Below are 17,349 nucleotides of genomic sequence, written 5' to 3'. Positions count from 1 at the left end.
GACATCAGGTTGTGCATTAGAATTTCATATCCCGTTGTTCTCCTTTAAATGCATTGATACTGTAGATAAAGTTATTCTGAGTTTGGCCTAGGTAATGTGTAATACTAGCTGGGGAGATAATACCAAGCTGCTCTGACATAACCCCATAGAATCTAATCACCTCTCCTCCTCATCTGTATATTAATAGATGGCATCCTATGTCATGTTTCTCTTTTCTTTGAATGTTCATTATAGTTTTCTTTGATTACTGCATAACATTGCCTTTGAAAATGTATCCTGTATATGTATTTGTTGCTGTTTGTATATCAATAAAGCCCCACACACTTTCTGATAAGTGCCATGGGATCTTTTATATCATCTGACCCACCAATGATGCAATCAAATGAGGTCTCAGCTTAACGTCTCATGTGTAACTGGGTCGATTATGATTTGCTATCATACTGCTTGTTAATTTGTCAAAAATAATAAATCTTCCTTGTTTTTTTTTTTGTTTTTATTCAGTGTCAGTTTGGGTCAACTCAACAGTTTCAGGAGTAGGCTAGCCGCCAGGCTGACCAGTTATGCCCATTCATTAAACAATAATCCATGACAATGTAGATTTACCCATGGTTGGCTTGGTTTGATCATGACAGTGAAGCCCGAGCGACTAAACAAAGCCAACCATGGATAAAGCTTGTGTTACCCACATACAGAAGTGGATTATAACTATTGTACAATGACATTATTTAAGGGAAAAAAAAACTTACCTTTTCTAAATAATGTCACTGTATTAAACGTCTGTAGTGCTCTTCCGCCTGCCAGATTATGGTAGTCTGGGGCAGTTAGGTTATGTATTGCACATGCTCTGCATGTAACAGCTATAGAATGTAGTTGTCTCTGGTGTCCCCTCCCCCACCAGCCCACTAATCAGTGAGTACCGAGTCTGCTGCAAGCTGATACAAAAGCATTTGGAGTACGTTTTTGCAGTCAGAGAATTACTTTTAAAGTGGATTTATAATTGCACTTATCTTACCATTTAAATAATTTTTTATGTATTCCTTTTTGCTCTTTATCTGAAGTTAAATTTATTTATTTATTTGACATTTGTTAACAGGGTTAGTCCAACTGGGACAAAGAAGCCCTTTTTCAGTGGAGACGAGGGGAGGAAAGCTCCACAGAACAACATTCAATATTTTGACATATAATGATGCAAAAAATTAAATAGACATAAACAATAGAAGTTAACATTTCTGGTAATATGAATAAATAATTGCAGACAAACAATACAGACAGATCATTAGCTTAGAAAAGCTAAAAACCAGGGCTAATAAGATTGGCTGAGTAAAACAGAATAAATGAACAAGTATGAAAGAAATTATAAATTACAGGAAAAAAAAGAGAGAAGAGAAAGAAAGAGTAATCGAGTTGACATAAAGAGAAATTAGGAGAAAGGTAGGGTTTCACAGATGTAGTAGTAAGAATAAGAGAGCAGGTTACGTAGAGAGATAATTTAGTCAGGGGGAAGAGAGCACAGACATAGTTTATTTTCCTTAAAGTGAAGTTTTACAGACTTTCTGAATTGGGATTTGGATCGGATGTAACAGATGTCAAGAGGTAATCTATTCCAGTTCTCAGCAGGGTAACAGCTATAGAGATTTCTTCCTATGTTGAACGTAGGTTTGAGAATGGTAAGAGATATTGTTCCGAGCTACGTAGGGTTCTAGTAGGGGTATAGAGAGAGATGATAGATGAAATACCGGGACAGAAAGTGGGTCGCATAGAACAGAATTAATTATTTGAAGATGAGAGAGAAGGAGGCAATGAGGGAATTCAGACCAGTTCAGTTTTCTAAATGCAATGCAGTGATGAGTTGAGTATGGAAGTTCAGCAGCAAATTTAGCAATCTTGTTGTAAGTGGATTCTAATTTAGAGATGAGTGAGGTCTGTAAGTTGGTAAAACTTGAGAGTCATAGAGAAGGTAGGCATGAGAAAGAGCTCTTTTAGCAGTACTAGAGAGAAACCATTTGTTTCTATAAAGGAGACCAAGTTTTTGATTGGTTTTCTTAATGTTACTTAGAGCATGTAGATCAAATTTTAGCTGGTCATCAATAGTGACTCCTAGTAGTTTAGTGTGGCTTTCTACTAAGATGGATGTATTATTGAGGGAAGAGATGGTGAAGGTTGATTTCAAGTGTGACATAGATTTTGGTATGAAGAGTAAGAGAGGCTTAAAGTGAGACTGCTTCATTAGCCAGAGGATGTTTTGGAATCTGCCCTTGAGTGCTACATTTGCTGAACTTCTACGTTAAGAAATCCGCAATCATCCATCTTGTGGCAGAATGTGTTTAGCTGGTCTGTCCGAGTTGTGAGGCACTCCAGAAAGCTTAAAGTATAGTCATGTATTGGCCAGAGGGCACATGAATTAGTTTTCTGATTTTTCTGGCAAGCACACACTTTAACTAGTACACTTGTCATACGGGTTTCTATTGCACAACACATAAATACTCCTCTCACCAGGATGAACAAAGAAAATAAAATGGTTAGTTGCTTGTTTGGAGCTAGGATCTGCAATATCACACATGCACTCAGGTCACTGCACCACAGGTACCACTATGATTATATCATAGTCATTGTAGGTATAAATGACCTGAGGCATACCTCACTGGACTATACAAAAAGAGACATTATGTATCTCTATGATTATGTGTCACAGACTGGTACGTTCCTGCACTGAGCAGCATTCTATCTTTACCAATGATGATGCCACAATAAGAACAGAAAATGAATGATTTTAGTAATTGGCTTAACTTCTGGTGTCACACAAAAGGAATCCAATATCTATCAGCAGAAGGACATGGTTAACAGACCACTTTGCTTTGCCAAGGATGGTTTGCACTTGTCCGCCCTGGGCTTTTTGATACTGGCTAAAACTCCACCCATCCCCTTACATCCTTTTTTAGGCAATGTCAAAATGACAAAACTATCAACATAGCAAAAATATCCTCAAAGCAACCTTAACATGTTACTGTTCAGTGCTATGATCATAAACAAGAAACTCCACACCCTTCAAGCTCTCCTCACTCTAAAGAATGTAGACATCTGTGCTGTTACCGAGACATGGTTTAAAGCCACAAAAAGTACTCTGGCAGTGGAAGGTTACAGTGCTTTTCACACATTTAGACCAACAGTAGTAACACAAGGACTGAAGGTGGAGGTGTCTCAATATGTGCTAATAGCAAATACAACTATAGGCTTATTAAACAGGATGATGCCATGAAGTTCATCCACATCCAAGTCTCCATAGACAAGGTTCCTTACTATGTCCTGACCAGCTACATGTTGCCTTCTATGACCTTTAAAGCTCACAACTGCTAAATACACATACTAGAGAAACTCACTATCCAAACAAATACCCTATTCATGGGAGACTTTTAACTACCCATCTAAAGACTAGGAAATGTACACTGCCTCTAACTCACAGGCACAGCGTTTCCTGGACTTTATCAACACAAAGTTGATAGTTTTGTGTGCCTCCTTTTTCCTCTGAATATTGTCGATCTGTGGCTGCATTTTATTTTTATTTGAAGCTCTTTATTTAAGGTTTGATCACTTTCATTTTGCATCTTATTCTAGAATTACATTTGCCTTGTTTTAGGTTTTCTGTTCTGTTGGAGTTTTAAAAGTTCTTGGCTAGGGTCAGTTAAAAAAGTTACCAAAGAATTCCTTTGCAAACTGTGAACAGCTTCTGTTAATTAATGGGAGGAGCTGAGAAATAGCATTGCTCTAATATTTAGAAATAGCTGCATTTAGCTGAAGTGTTGGTGTGCCTCATGTTTGCTATGAATATTGCTGATCTGTGGCTGCATTTTCACCCTCTCACCCACCCAGTTCTTATTGTGTTCTTACGTTTTGTGGCTTTTGAGTTGCCTGCCCCTAGGGTTGCCACCTTTTCAAATGGCCAAAGTGGGACATTTTTGGTACAAACATCAGATTTTACAAGCCGACACATACCCATGGTCAGTACAAAGATTAGAACTTAACTTTTTTGCCTAAATAAAAGCTTATTCTTGTAGCATTTTAGTTGCTTATTCTGTTTCTTATAACATTTAGGCATTTTAGATAAAGAATAACTGTTTTATGCAACTATTACATAAAATATAGGAAATAATTTTGTCCTAAAATCTCAGGACATTTGCCATTTTTACAATTTTTTGTCAGGACACAACTGCCCAAAGAGGGACTGTCCCTCGCAAAGTGGGACAGGTGGTTACCCTACCTGCCCCTACTATAAATCTCATTTTGGACACTTCTCCCAGTCCCATTACATCAGCTCATTCTACTGGGTAGAGAGGGATCATTTGGGAAGACCCACCCCTTAGCTTCTCAACCTTGAATTATCATGTTTTCTTCCTTCCCACAACCTAAAGAAAGAAAAAGAATTACACTTTATTCATCTGCTTTTACTGTATTTATTACTTTATTTTGCTTTTGCGGCTTGTTCTTAAAAAATATTCAATTGCATTTATTCTGATGCATTTATTACTGCTTTTTAGTAGCCTGATTAAATTGTAATTATTGGTCTAAGCCTTTTGAATTAAGTACTTCGGCTTCAGGCCAGTTTTACATTAGGAAGGTTTGTGGTTTACAGTCTTGTGGCAGGAGAGGTAACTTACATTCCTCTAAGATGGGAATTGCTGTTTGAAGGCTTAGTGTGTCTGTTATTCTAAAAGTGTCTTAGTTCTGGTTTAAGCACTTGGGCTTCAGGCCAGTTATTTTACATTAACAAGGTTGTGGTCTATACTCTTGTAGGAGGAGAGGGTAGATTGTACCCTACTGAGCTAGGAATTACTGGTTGAAGGCTTTTGTGCCTGCCTATTTGAACTGTTTCTTTCTGAAATTGGTGCACCTTGTTTGCTGTAGCATAGACTAAATTCAGACTTGCTGAATCTAGCTCTGTTTGTATAACTTGAGCATTAATCCAGGCCATCTTTTTTGGAGAGGGTTCACCTGCACCCTGATGGTTAGAACTTGTGTGCTTGAAGGTTGCTGGAACAGGGCTCAGTTTTGAGCTTTTTTATTGGTTAATTTGTTTAAATCAGTTTGCTTTTGTTTGCTACTGTTATATTAAAATGTGTTTCTGTTCTCCTGTGCATAATCGACTTAAACAGAGTTTAAATATCTTTAGAATAGTCTGGTTACAGGTTTTGCTATATCCAGATCTGTTTGTGTGAGTCCCGTGCTCCTGCTACACCATCTTGTGTTGGCCAAGCCTGCCTGCACTTAGCGGGAGTAACTGAACTGGTTGGAACTGGTCTGGTATAGGGTGTTTAGCTAAGAGCTCACTGACAAGGATTGATTTGTCAATTCCAGTCTTTCTATTTTACTTTCATTTTTAGGGTATTTAAACCCCACATTTGCATGGGATTGTGCTTGTTGCATATCGTGCACCACTGGTGCACTGTTTTAACCCTTTGCATGGTATCTCAGCTTAATTTTTCCCTTACCAGCATTCCTGTGTAAGTGAGGCCCTCGCTTGCTGCTACTGTATTGATTTTACCTATAGGTACTATCCCTGATCTCTCTTCCACAGATTCTGACAACCATGGACGGACAATTTCCTATGGTTTCTCCTGTTAGTCTGGTTGATATGGGTATCTTGAGACAGTTTAACAACTGCCTTATGTACATAGACAACCCTCTACAACTACCACCTAGGAAAACAATATGTGAGAGATGCAATTACATTAAGAACCTAGAATCCTTGCTGTCTCAGTCAAATGCCAGTACATCTGACACTAAGAAGACTGTCTGTGCAAACACGACAAACACCACACCTCTAATACCAACCCACACCTGTACAACAAACTCTTACATAAGCGAAGATTTGCAACAAAAGCATACCTAAACAAAAGAGACCTCCAAAGCAAAAACACACAAGCACATCACACAGATGTGCCCCTCACCAGGCTAGACAAGGAGAACGTCACGGGAAGTTGCTTGTCAGGTGCTAGAATCCACCATATCACGCACACACACACTCAAGTCTCTTAACAATGGCAGAGTCATGAACTGACTGATTTTAATGACTGTAATGTATTTAATATATCTAGTGTTCAACCGACTAAAGAACAAATTAATGCTGTGGGTACAGGGTACTGATGAACTGTCACACTTTGTTGATTACCTGAAGAAAACTACAGATTTTCTTAGGTTCTCAGTAGAGTGCAGCAATGAGACCATTGTCTTTTTAGATGTCACATTAAACAAAAATGTAACTGGTAAGATAAACACCACCTTCCATAGGGAACCATGCTGGAGAAACCATTATTTGAATGCATGTAGTATGCATCCCAGGTATACTTTTCATAATATTATACAAGGGCAAGGATGCAGAGTTTCTCGGCTGTGCACAGACAATAATGAGTTTCACAAAGACATTGGGCAGGATTCAGGAAGCCTCCGTGTAAGAGTTATAACTCTTACACGGAGGCTGCAGTTAAACGGTGTGATGTCAGCATGTCATGCATATGCATGAGGTGCATGAGGCATGCTGAATCACACTGTAACTTTTACACGGTCCGTGTAAGACAGTAGGGGGCGTGTCTGTAGACACGCCCCCAGAAGTCTAGAATGGCTGAAAGTAAACAGCCATGAGGGAAGCCATGGAAATGTGAATAACCACACTACACAACACATGCCCCCACAGACCAGCAATGTAAAAAGTGAACAGATGTTGTAAAATGAAAATAAAAACTGTTTTATTTTTTTTAAATCCCGTAAATGTTTGCTACTGTGTGCGCTCGTGTGCGCGGGTGTGCTACTAGTGCAACTGCAGTTAGCAATCAGTGGAAAAGGATATAAGAACTAAATATGCAAAGTAAGCCAAGAAGTAATAGCATAGCGGTAGAGTTGTCGGCTTTAGAGCAGGCAGGCAAGGTTCGAGCCCACACAACAGCCTTTTTTTTTTTTTTTGTAAATAAGCACTAAAAAGGCCCCAGACAGTATTGTAGAAACGTAAAAGTATTTTCTTTTGTAAAATGGAATGAAATGGAGCATATATTTGCAAGTAATAGAACAATAAAAATCTTTAGAAATGTACTGATAGCTAAACTGCAGTGAGACCGAGTGTCCGTAGCTAAGTAGTGTTTCGCAAACTGCAAACAGCTTGCCCATAGCTAAGGACTGGTTTAACAGGCTCAAACTGTGTGCAACCAGCTGCGCTACGGTTAACATGTGTTACTAGCCAATTAAGGTGTAACCCAGCGCACACCATTTGCGAGACGCTCCCACAAGCTAACCGGCGGTGCGCATGCGTGAGCTCCGTGCAAACGAGCGCAGACCTGGTTTTAAAGTGTTTAAAAGTGCTTTTGGCATGATTGATTGACAGGTCCTGAAGTCATTCCCAGACAGTCCTAAAATGTAAAAGTCAGTGGTCAGATTCGAACCCAGGATACCATGCACTACAGTCAAGGTACTAAACCACTAAGCCATGACAGCAGTACTTAGAAATGCAGAAATAGCATATATATAGGATGTAATCCAAAATGGAGCATGATAAAGCAGTTTCTGTGAAGTTGATACAATTCCAAAACGGCCAATCATAGAAATGTGCGGGAAAATCGGCATATATAAGCCCCATAGGCGGGAATACACAGCATAAACAATTGTAGAATAGACCTGCAGGCAGAATGAGTGGAGTAGGGGAGGGACGTTGCTTTCGAGCACAGCGGTGGGGCGTTGAGGAGTCCAGATACATGGTCTGGCTCCTAGTTCACCATCATGAGGCCCAACTCATGAAGGGCCAGGTCTCATGGGGAGCGTACAGGGCGGAGGCATGGGACCAGTTGGCTCATGATCTGACCAGTGCTACTGGCATTCCACGCACTGGTGAGCAGGTCCGTCACCACCATGCGGACCTGAAGCGACGTAAGCAAGACCAGTTGACCCAATGTATCCAGGAGGCCCGGGATATGCCCAACGCCCCACTACTGAGTAAGATACATTTTACTTATGTATGTAAGGAATTCAACTAGCTGATACCAAGGAGATGTGTATTCCAATATTACTTGTTTTGCATTACAGCTGCAGGTGTCCGCTCTGTGAATCGCATGGCACATGAGCGGATGTTGGTGCGGCTGCGCCACCATGCAGGTTGGTAACCCCACCTAGTACTTATAAATAAATATTATAATGTAGCACGTAGCAGAACACTGCAGTGTATTGATTAAAAGTAATAGAATGTGCAAGCAGCAAGTAAAAGTCTGCAGGTATGGCTGCAACAAGTTCGTCAGTATGCAAGTGAAACTGGAAATATAACTGATAGAAATAAATAGTTCTGTAATACAGATGTCCCACCATTAATTAAATGTAGTATAACCTGCAGTGGTCTCAAGGGTACAGCTTCAGAAGCTGAATTAATCACATGTGAGATATATCCCCTGTTGAAATGCTGAATCATGACAGAAGTGAGGCTGCTGGAAAGTGTTTGAATCACCACAGGTCTAATATGTGAACAAAGCCTAGAAGTACCAACCTGAACTGTGAAATAGCAGGATGTGTGAGAGTGACAGAAAGGGTCATGTATCAATAAATAAAGTAGTAATAACTCCTGAATATATAAGCTTCAGTGTGGTTCTACAGAAATAAATGCATGTGGGAATTAAAACTTAACATCCCAAACTGATTTCAGTGTGTCTGACTCTTGAATGTTCAGGCCAAACTCTGTATGTGGTGATCACAGTCAGCGATTTGCAGATAGAATGAATGATTGTCTGACATACTAAACATCCATAGCTGTCCCCTGCCCTGTCAACAAAGTGTAGCAGGATGATGTATCTGATCAAATTCAAAATAACCAGGATAGTGATGTATCTGTAACAGGTCTAGCATGACAGTCAAGTAAGAATCAGTGGGAAAGTATCACCCACAAGTTAATTGTGTTTCTATTACAAATGTATATGAATGTATAATTTATGAATGTGTCATCATTTTCTTTCTCCACCCCACCCTGTAACTGCAAATAAAAAAAAACACTACATATTGGTATGTGAACATTTCATTAACCATGGACATTTGTCCTGTTTCAAAAATATATGCATGTCTGTTGTTGCATGTGCCCTGGTCATACCTGCAAACCGGCAAACCTGATGGCCTGTTGCCATTAATCAACCCTGCATGTTGTTCAATTGTGTATTTCTGTTCAAATAATGCATGTGATATTGATATGCCCGTTGTTCAATGGTGTTAATATCTGGGTGTTTGTTTAATGGGAATACCAATGCATGCTTTTACAACTAATTTGAATGGAATAATATGCCACTAACCCAAACTAACATAACATACCCACAAACCCAGAACGCTTGGGAAGGCAGGTCCCAGCGGACCCACCTCTCCCACCTCAGCTGGCGACTGCACCTGGCACTAGTGCCCAGGCTGGACCCTCCTCCGGTGGCCCTGTGCCACCTTCGGGTGGAAGCGCTGCAGGGGATGGGGCCCGTCCCCCCTCTGCAAGTGTAGCCGGAGGAGCACGTCCACTCACCCTCCAAGGTGTCCAGTCTGTGGTGTGAAGGGAGATCCAAGACTCTGTCCTTGGGCCCCTACGCCAGCTTGAGGCCTGGGTGGCACAGCTTACGGGCTTGCCCGTTTTCCCGCCCGCACAGCCCCCAGCACAGCCCCGTCCTGGGCTGTGAAGGAACAGTGGCACCTGCCTATGGGTGGGGATATCAGTTCCACTGTTGCCATCTGTGGGCTCATGTGCCATGGATATCCCAACCTCCGTCCCCGTCAATTGTGTAACCCCCCCACATGTGTCATACACCGCCCCTGTATGCGTCTTGTCTGTCTTGTCTGTTAACCTACCCAATCTACCTCCCCAGCTATACCAACTACCTCACCTGGCATACCACTCTCACCTGATAAAAAAAAAAAGGGCACTCTGTACCCACAAAAAAATTACGCCCCATACATAGCTGTCCATGTTGCCCACATGTCCGCTGGACATTGAAACTGTTAATTAAAATTGGCTGTACAACAGGTATTAATGTTGTCCTGACACCTCTCTCAGGGGTGGAAGGTTTCAAATGTCACACCAAATTACATAGAAATGCACAGCTGTTGCTGAGAAAGACATGGGCAGCTATGGGCCTCACCTACATCCCTCCTGTAAATCCCAAGCTTGTTTCCCTACTGTCTTACCCTCTTTGTGACCCCTTTTTCACCACTTTCCTGTCACCCCTTTTTCTGATCTTTCAAAGAAAATAGCGCGGGTGTGCACGTGTGTTAGCCAGTGCGCATGCGTGAGCTCCGCGCAAACGAGCGCAGACCTGGTTTTAAGTGCTTAAAAGTGCCTTTGGCACTTTTGATTGACAGGTCTTGTACACATTTCGAAAGAAAAATAAATTCCCACTGTCAGTCTCAAACCCAGGACCCTGGTAACACTAGAATGTATGACCTACCACTAAGCCATGACTCTCACACAAGAACATAGTGTGAAAATAAATATAACATGTAATACTAGGAATCAATAGAAAGGTAATATAGGATGTGTACTACCCAAAGCATGTCAGGTAGATTTTAATGCCTGAATTACTGGATTCCCACACTAGTTTAGTGTTCACGGAAACAACCCTGCTAATCGTTAGCTTGTACATAATAATGTGAGGTAATGTTCATATATGAAAGTATTATATGTACACACACATATATATATATATATATATATATATATATATATATATATATATATATATTAATACATGTGAAATATAGTGGTAGGTGTCAGTATTCACACACACTCACTACAGGAAACAGTGAAAATAAATGCAGCAACCACAATCTACAACACAGCCTGACTCCTGTGAGACTTAATAACCCTTTTAACTGCGTAAAGGTGCCTTCAGCACTTTGATTGCCAGGTCCTAAACTCAGTTTGAAAGAAAATAATTCCTACTGTCTGTTCCAAGCCCCTTGGTAACACTAGTCTGTATGACCTACCACTAAGCCATAACTCTCATACAAGAACATAGTGCTGAAATAAATCTTACATGTAATAGTAGGAATCAATATATAGGTAATATAGGATGTGCACTACCCAAAGCATGTCAGGTAGATTTGTAATGCCTGAATGACTGTATTCCCATACTAGTTTAGTGTTAACAGTAACAGCCCTGCTAATTATTAGCTTGTACATAATAATGTAAGGCAATGTACATATATGAAAGTATGTATATGTACACACATATATATATATATATATATATATATATATATATATATTAATACATATGGAATATAGTGGTAGGTGTCAGTATCCATACACACTCACTACAGGAAACAGTGAAGATAAATGCAGCAACCAGAATCTGCAACACAGCCTGACTCCTGTGAGACCTACTAACCACTTTAACTGCTTAAAGGTGCCCCTAGCACTCTGATTGATAGGCCCCATACTCAATTTGAAAGCAAAATATAAGCATACTAGTAGGCCCTACCACAAGACCATTGTAACACTAGTCTGTATGACCTACCAGTAAGCCACGACTCTCATACAGGAATATAGTGCTAAATAAGTGGAACATGTAATAGTAGGAATGAAGATAAAGGCAATATAGTATGTGTACTACCCAAAGCATGTCAGGCAGACTTTCACTGTCCCAATTACTGGATTCCCATACTAGTGTAGTGTTAACAGAAACAGCCCTGCAAATTGTTAGCTTGTACCCAATATTGTCAGCTAATGTACATATATGAAAGTATGTATATGTACACATATGTATATATAGCAATACATATGAAATATAGTCGTAGGCGTCAGTATGCATACACACTCACTACAGGGAACAGGTGGGAGAAATGCAGCAACCTGAATTCACAACACAGCATGAAGCATGAATGATGTACTAACCTTCACACTCACAGAACATTTTCCAACAGCATACCAGCATGGTCCACGCCCTTACAATCTGAAAGGGCAACGCTTATCTCACATACCATTTTATAGCACTGTCCTGAAATCACAGTGAGACATGCAATTAGTACACAACTGGCTGTATGCAATTAGCCAATGCTGCCTTACAATTGGTGCAGAGGCCATCACATGGACCTATGCAGATACCTACAAAAGCATTCAGTACCCACACTCCACACATGCAATACAGTCATTGCACAAAACTACTGAGAAAGAGAGAGAGAGAGAGAGAGAGACAGAGAGCGAAATAAAAAATATACACAGACAGCCAGCAGCAAAACCAGCAGCAGCAAGCAGCAAGCAGCACCAGTGACACAGCAACAGCTGCCACAAACACAGGTAATGCAAAGTAGCAGGTTAATACTGTGTTTACTGTGACACCTCCAAATGTATCATAGTTCACTATCTATAGGTATGTCCATGAGATAGGTTGTGTGTACATAGTCCTGAAATATATACATATGTAATATTGTTGTACATGTTGCCCATACTTAAAACTTCCATAGCTTAGAACACAAGGCCAGTTGTGCATATGATGCAGTAGTTACCAGGGTCAGTAGAGGTTACTCCTCATTGGTGTGGGACCACTGTGTATGTATGGCACTGTTCAGGTACATATCCTGTAGTATGGCCAGGGATTAATATCAGTCTGTCATGTGGTGCTATGTCCTCCAGGGGTGAACGTAGCACACATCAAGGAATACCATTTTGTAACAGTGATGCTATGTGTTCTGCAATGTTGAGGGTGGCCCTCACCTGGACATGTGAGAGGATAGGGAGGTTACAGTCATCTGTGATAACTAATACCGCATGTGTAGGAGAATGGGGGGGGGGTACCTGCACCTAAACTGTCTGCAACAATGTTGCCAATATCTGTGCATTTGGTGAATGTGAAGCATCTTAACACTGATGACCACAGATGCCTTGCCTTCATGTGAATCTGCCCTGTGCTGCAGTAGCCTCCTGCTATTGTTATACAATGTGCCTGTATCTGTAGTCCACTAGTCAGGATAAATAAGTGGTGTGCATATGTTCTGGGTTAGATATGTGTGTGCACAGTACATGCAGTATGTGGGATGTATGTGGTAAGCATATGCAAAGGGGCCAGCAGTGTGTGTTGTGGCTTCCACTGGCCCAATGGGCTGCATGGATAGCATCACAGTCATAACTAGTGAATAACTGTGTAATTACATGCATACATAGCAAGGTAGTGTACTGTGCTTGTGGTGTTGTTGGGATATGTATATCCAGGCTGAGTAATGTGTGTCCACATCACAGAGTTAGATGGCAACACACATCCAGTATGTAGGGATGAGCACCCAGAGTGTTTGAGACGTGTCGCCTGTGCAGAAATATCTGGCCATTACCTGTGCATCCCCCACAACACACACACATGCAACATATGGCAGAAGTACTATAGCAGTACACATAGGTTCATAGGTTCATACTAGGCTATTTGCCCTAGGGCATTGATAAGCCTAGTAGAATGTGTTTGTCTTTTGCCACCCAATTACAAGTTATGCTGCTATGCCCTTGTCCGACGTTAGTATACTGTGCCTCTGTCTAACAGTGACATAGAAGTGATACCTGGGGTACAACTATGATCTCCATCCACTCATCCAGATTCCTATGGAAGAGAGTCAATGAGGGACTCTGCCTAACCTGTAGTGTGAGTTCATTACAGAGTGAAGGGAGCCTCTTGGTTAGGAATATGCCCCTCCAGCATGTCCTATTTATGTCAGTGCTGAGGTTCAGGTCTCCTGAGCATGTGGCTGTATGGGACTCTGATTTCCTGAGGTGCAGCATGTTCATTACTTCTGGGTTGGACATGGCTGTATATGGCACGCACAGATTGCCTCTGAACAGGCAGTATGCCACTGAGTCCAGCTGGATTTCCTTTAACTGGGCAGCATATGACATCTGTTTGAGCCATTTCATCCTCTTGATGAGGTACTGTTGTCCTGTACCAGTTGCTGTAGGTGTCTGGTTAGGTACATCCCAAAAGGTGCATTGTACGCAATTATAGGCCTGATGATGGATGAGTAAAGAGGCACAATGACCTCCCCTGCCATACATGTGAATCCCTCATGATTAGCTGGGCTATATAACATGTCTTTCAATCCACGTTGGCCATGTGGTTGACAAATGACAGACTGCTATCATGTTTGTTCCCCAGGTCCCCAATCACGTCTTCTGTACTCAATGGCCTAACACCTATGTGGTACTTTGCCACCAATGTGGAGGTGTGGGAATCTGTGTTGAATATTGATACTCCCCCTCCTTTGTTCAAGTGTTGGGGCCGACAAGAATGGTAACAGCTATAACTTGGTAGTGCTGGTGTGCTCCTGGGAAACCTGAAACAGGTTTATGCTACTGCACAGATATCGATGTCCATAATGCTAAGTAGGGTTTTGAGTGCGTGTATCCTGAGGTCTAAACTTCTGGTGTTGAGTAGCATCACTCTTACTTCCTCATCCTTTGTGATACGAATGGATGTGGGTTTGCCTTATGAGCCTTGCCTAATACAGGCACTATGGGTGTAGCAAGAGCCTCCGCCAAAATCCAATAGCCCAGGGGTGACAGGTGCAAGCTGTCCCTAGCAAAGCATACCACCCCAAGATGACAGGCATTGGCACACCTGTAAATGATACCAGTATGTCAGTCAATTGTTGGAAGGGATCATCGTGCCTTGATATTGTGGCATCGTTCTTGGTGAGGGTAAGATGCTACTCAAGGTCAGGGTCATACTGTCTTGGGCTACATGCTCAGAGAGCTCCTTACTGTCTCATGTCATGTAGTCCAGGGAGGTATGTGTCAGGTCATTCACACCAGCATGGACATTGACTGAGTCATACCTGTACTTGCCTTGGAGTTACTTGAGTGTTTGTGTTATGTGGCGGGTCGTAGTGCCCGACAGGCTGCACACTGTGACCCTCACCTCGTTAAGCCTGGTGAACGTGATGTCAGTGTGCCTGATGATAGAGGCACCTAGTACAGGTGTATGAGGTGTGTTGTTTACTGTTAATGGCTATGAGTGTTCAGCACATTGGCTTTGTGTGATATGTGTTGCACGTGTTTGTTTCCGTGGTAGTGGTTGCTTGAGTGTCTGCTTAGGAGGTCTCTGCTGCGTAGGCAGACCTGTAGTCCGAGCCGACGAGTATGTTCATGTGTGATCATGTGTTAGTTCTGCTGTCGTGGTAGGTCTATGTGAGACTGGAAGTGTAGTGAGTGTGGTTTCCTTCTCCACCTGACTGGTTATGGCAGTATTGAGTAGAGAGCCTAGCCTTCAGTTTGGTATATGGTTGCATCACTCACATGAGTTTGAATTTGTTGTTAGGAGGAGGGGGTTGTCTGTGTACATGCAGCTGTTCTAACATTGTCTCTGGATTACCACACTGAGACTGACAACTGACCTTTGGACATGCTAGAATACTATTGTGAATTCCGTAATAATTGAAAACAAGGTCCAGTGGGGAGTGAGGGTGTACTGATATTACCTACTACTGCTGACTGATATAATAGCTTCAGTGAGCAAGTGCCAGGTAACCTAAGTGCAATGTGTCACAATTAAGTAAATGCAACAATGACAAGCAGTCACTTGCTGTCATGTGTAACATGGAAATACATACAGTAAGCAATGCAGATATCAGTAGTGAGTCACAGAAGTGTTGAGAAGCTGTGTATTATGTGGAAGTAGCATACCAATGAAATAACAAGCTAACAAATAACAAGCATATAAACAAAGCTAGATTCAGGAGGCCTGGATGTAGTGTTTGCTACAGCAAACAAAGTGTAGCAATGTCAGTAAGATACAGCTCAAATATGCAGGCACTATAAACCTGAAACCAGATGTTCCCAGCTATGAATGGCAGAGTACAGCCTATTGTCACACAAGAGTGCAGACCACAAACCTTGTTAATGTTAAATAACTGGCCTGAAGGCCAACTGCCTATACCAGAACTAATACACTTGGACACTGGGCTCTCAATCAGCAGTTCCCAACTTAAAAGGATGAAAGATATGTGTCCTGCCACCACTGTGCTTGCCACAAACCTCCCTAATGTAAAACAACTGGTCTGAAGGCCAAGGGCTTAGTCCAAATGACTTAGAATGATAGCTACACTTTAATCAAGTTACAACCAAGCAGTAATAAGTACAATTTAATACTCCCTGTATAAAATGTGTACCATGTATTGCTGAGATACTATGCTGATAACCTGTTTGTGTACCTTTCCAGGGGAACATGGCTCCAAAAAGGAACCCCGCATATTCTGCTGCAGAGGATGAAGTGATCCACCAGAGCCTGGTGCGTGACTATGCCATCCTGTTCTCATGCACCACCCAGAATCAGCAGGAGAGGTCTGCACTGTGGCAAAATCTTGTTAGCAGGATAAATGATGTTGGCATGCATGATAGGACATATGAGCAGGTGAGACATCACTGCAGTGATTTGATTAGAAATGTCCGCCAGCGTGCTGCAGATATCCGCAGGCAACAGGTTGCCACAGGTGGGGGGTGGCCACACATCCCCCCTCACCAGACAGGAGGGGCTACTGCTAAGTGTTGTGGATCCAGCCCCAGAACAACAACAGCAACAGTCATGCATCATGATGGAGGTTGGATCCACACAGCAGCAAGACACAGAGCGTGCAGGTAAGATGCCATATTTATTTATTGTTATTACTTTTACATTTGTTGACCGAGATAGTCTAGCTGGATATATGCCCATTTTCAGTAGAGGCCTGGGGAGAAAAGCTCCACACATAACATAATAAAGGCAGACAGACAAGTTGTTAATACAGACATCCAACATAATAGAAATATACACCAGCTTGTTAATTAACTCAACATACATTTAAGGAACTCAAACAGTTTAAAGTCATACACAATGTACTGTCGGTTTCAAAGCAATTCTACCTAAAACATAACGGTTATGCAATAAGGCAAAAGCCATATAGATAATAGTTAAAGCTCAGAAGGGTAGAGAAGTAGAAGGAGTATGAAAGATAAAATAATAGGGAAGAGGCAGGAGTCAAGAAGGGAAGTGAGGAAAAGAAGGAAGACAGTCAAGAGGAGGTGGGAGGGATGGGAGAAGTAGGTCAGAGCATAGAAGGACATCAAGGGGAAAGAAACAGGGTAGAAGCTAGTTTTTATGCACAATGAGGGGTTAAAGGTAAAGAGAGGGTGGGGAGAGGGACGTTAGCCTGGAGTACTACAAGAACAAAGCCAGTGGTTTTGGAAGTACAGTTTGAGTTGACGTTTGAAGAGAGGTAAGGGTGAGATTAGAGTTAACTCCTGGTATGTACATATGACTGTTCTGTACGCTGTTACTTCATGCACGCATAAGGTGTGCATGTGGTATGTATATGTCATCATGATATGTAATTGTGCATGTGTGATACAGG

The sequence above is a fragment of the Protopterus annectens genome, chromosome 3.part1 (assembly GCF_019279795.1).
Source record: "Protopterus annectens isolate FY-2018-M chromosome 3.part1, PAN1.0, whole genome shotgun sequence".
Classification (NCBI taxonomy): Eukaryota; Metazoa; Chordata; order Ceratodontiformes; family Protopteridae; genus Protopterus; species Protopterus annectens.
The sequence above is the reverse complement of the archived record's forward strand: the minus strand, read 5'-3'. Positions refer to the sequence as shown.